Below are 2,601 nucleotides of genomic sequence, written 5' to 3'. Positions count from 1 at the left end.
TGTTTTATTTTGTCTTCATTCTCAGGAGCAAAAGTGGCTTTTCACCTTAGTTCATGGGGTAGGTTTTCGGAGAACCTTAGGTTTTCTTTTGTCATTGGGTGTGTCTCTCTATTTTGAGCAGAGCTGAGTGCAGGTGTCTGGATGCAGGTGCTTCCTTTCAGCTTGGTTTTTTAAAACGAAGTCTCTAATCAAGGTGTGACTCCTAGGTAGGAGCAGTGGACCAAGTGGTTTTCCAGCAGAGGTTGGATGACCATCTGTCATGGATGCTTTAGCTGAGATTCTACATTGCAAGGGGGTTGTACTAGATGACCATTGGGGTACCATCCAGCTTTACAGTTCTTTGATTTATGCATTTATCCATTAAGCAGTAGGTAAAGTGCAGGTACAAACATCTTGGTTACATGATGTGGTAAAATGTTTCTCAATTGTAGGTCAAGAAACACAAAAATGGCTAGCGAGCCATTTACGAGGTCTGAGCCTGGAGCCCCAGACAAGACCTTCAAGTACTTACAGTGGTCAGGCTAATAGAAAGATCAACTGGAGAAAACCTAACTTTCTTGTAGGTGAGGGGTGTGACCAATACCTAGCTGAGTCTAGGGATATAGATTTATGGTCTTAACCTCTTGGTGCAATAACTAGCATGGCACATGCTATGGTTATAGTTGGCTACAATCTCCCACAAAAATACTTATGCTTAAGCTAGAATAGAAGAGGCAGCAGTTCTTGTTCGTCAGCCCTGACCCCCAGGAGAGCTGAATCATTTGTTTGCATGTTTTGTGTTCTGAGAAAGAACTGTCTGGCTACATGCAAACTTGTAAAAAGGTGGAGGAGTGGGTGTGCTCTAAGGCCTGAGCTGGGAATTGAGCAAGTTCCCTGGTTTGAATCCTGCCTCACCAGGTGTTAAGCCCCTTCTGCATCGGATATCCACATCAGGTTTCCCTGCCTGTGCTATGGAGGCTAATAAATACTGATCTTGGGTTGTAAGCCTTGCAAAAAAGGAGAATGGGTAGGAGGAAATTTTGGCTACTATTCTTAAGAAAGAAAATCAAGTTAAAGTCTCCCTTGCAGAGCTATTCAGCCCCTCACATTCATTTCTCCTTAAAAGAAGCATGGAGCCTGTTGAGACACTTTTAAGTCCCAACCTATCCCTTTAAAAACTTTCTTATTGGTGAACTGGCTTTGTCAGTCAAAGAGAGCTGAAGAATCACTTGAAGGACATGGATTGTTATGGTACTGGGCCTTGATTATGGTACTGGGCCTTGATTTTGATAGGTTGGGCTTGCTTAATTGATGCGCCAACAATCCATTCTTCACAGAGGATGATGAGAACATTTGTGGAGCACAGCGGTAAAGGGTTGGGGAGTTTGAATCAGCCAACACATCCAGTTCTGATTCAAGTGCCCTGCTCCATTTCAGGGATTTAGAAATAAGATTAAATTAGCCCACAAATGTGCCTAACACTTACCTGGGAGTAAGTCCCATAGAATTCTATAGGGCTTCATCATGGTATGCATTCTTTCATTTAACCTCAATGTGTTTTCTACATCTATGCCCTAAGGCAGAGGTTTTCAACCTTTTTGAGTCCACAGCTCCCTTTACCGACCACATTATTTCTGTGGGTCCCCTATGGGATACAGGGGAAACCCCACTTAACACTGGGACTTGGATTTGAAGGTTGCTATGTTCTAACCCCAACAGACCTCACTGGAAATCAATGACAATGTCTGCCGTAACCATCAGCTTCAGTGGGCTTACACTGAGTAAAATTAACACTGGCAACAACCCTATAGAATATATGATACAATACAATACAATACAGTGGTGCCTCGCAAGACGAAAAGAATCCGTTCCGCGAGTCTCTCCGTCTAAAGATTTTTTCGTATTGCGAAGCAAGCCCATTGACGGATTAGCGCTATTAGCGGCTTTTAGCGGATAAGCGGCTTAGCGGCTTAGAAAAAGGGGGGGAGGGGAAAAAACCCGCAGGAACTCGAAAGACATTTTCGTCTTGTGAAGCAAGTCCATAGGAAAATTCGTTTTGCGAAGCACCTCCAAAACAGAAAACTCTTTCGTCTAGCGAGTTTTCCGTCTTGCGAGGCATTCGTCTTGCAGGGCACCACTGTATAATATAATATAAATCTGGCTCAGGGAAGACCCATTGGAGGCCAGTGACCCCCGAGTCAACCACACCAATCAGTTTTAGTAGGTCTCTTGGGTATTATTATTCTTACTATTGCAGTTTATTGCCCATCCATTACCCACCTATTTTAATGGGTTTCCTCTTGAGCAGGACTCAACATTGTCTGCAAGCCAATGATGATGAAGATGGGTTTCCCCAGCAAAGGTCTACTCAAGAGTAGAATCCACTGGGGTCAAGGGGTCCAGGTTGCTCCACTATCTTTCAACAGAGACAGCTTTGGCAGGAAGAAGTCACCCCATGGTGCCACAGCACACTGCTTGAAAACCTAGGCCCTAAGAAGTAGGTCACCACACAAAAAAACCAACCACAGCAAAAGCAAAAAGAGAGAGAGAGAGAGATACGGACACCCTAATAAGTGTCTGTGAGAGGGGAGGTCATTTTATCCTTTCCTAACTTCCTATTGA

The sequence above is a fragment of the Podarcis gaigeae genome (assembly GCF_964106915.1).
Source record: "Podarcis gaigeae genome assembly, chromosome: 18".
NCBI lineage: Eukaryota > Metazoa > Chordata > Lepidosauria > Squamata > Lacertidae > Podarcis > Podarcis gaigeae.
The sequence above is the reverse complement of the archived record's forward strand: the minus strand, read 5'-3'. Positions refer to the sequence as shown.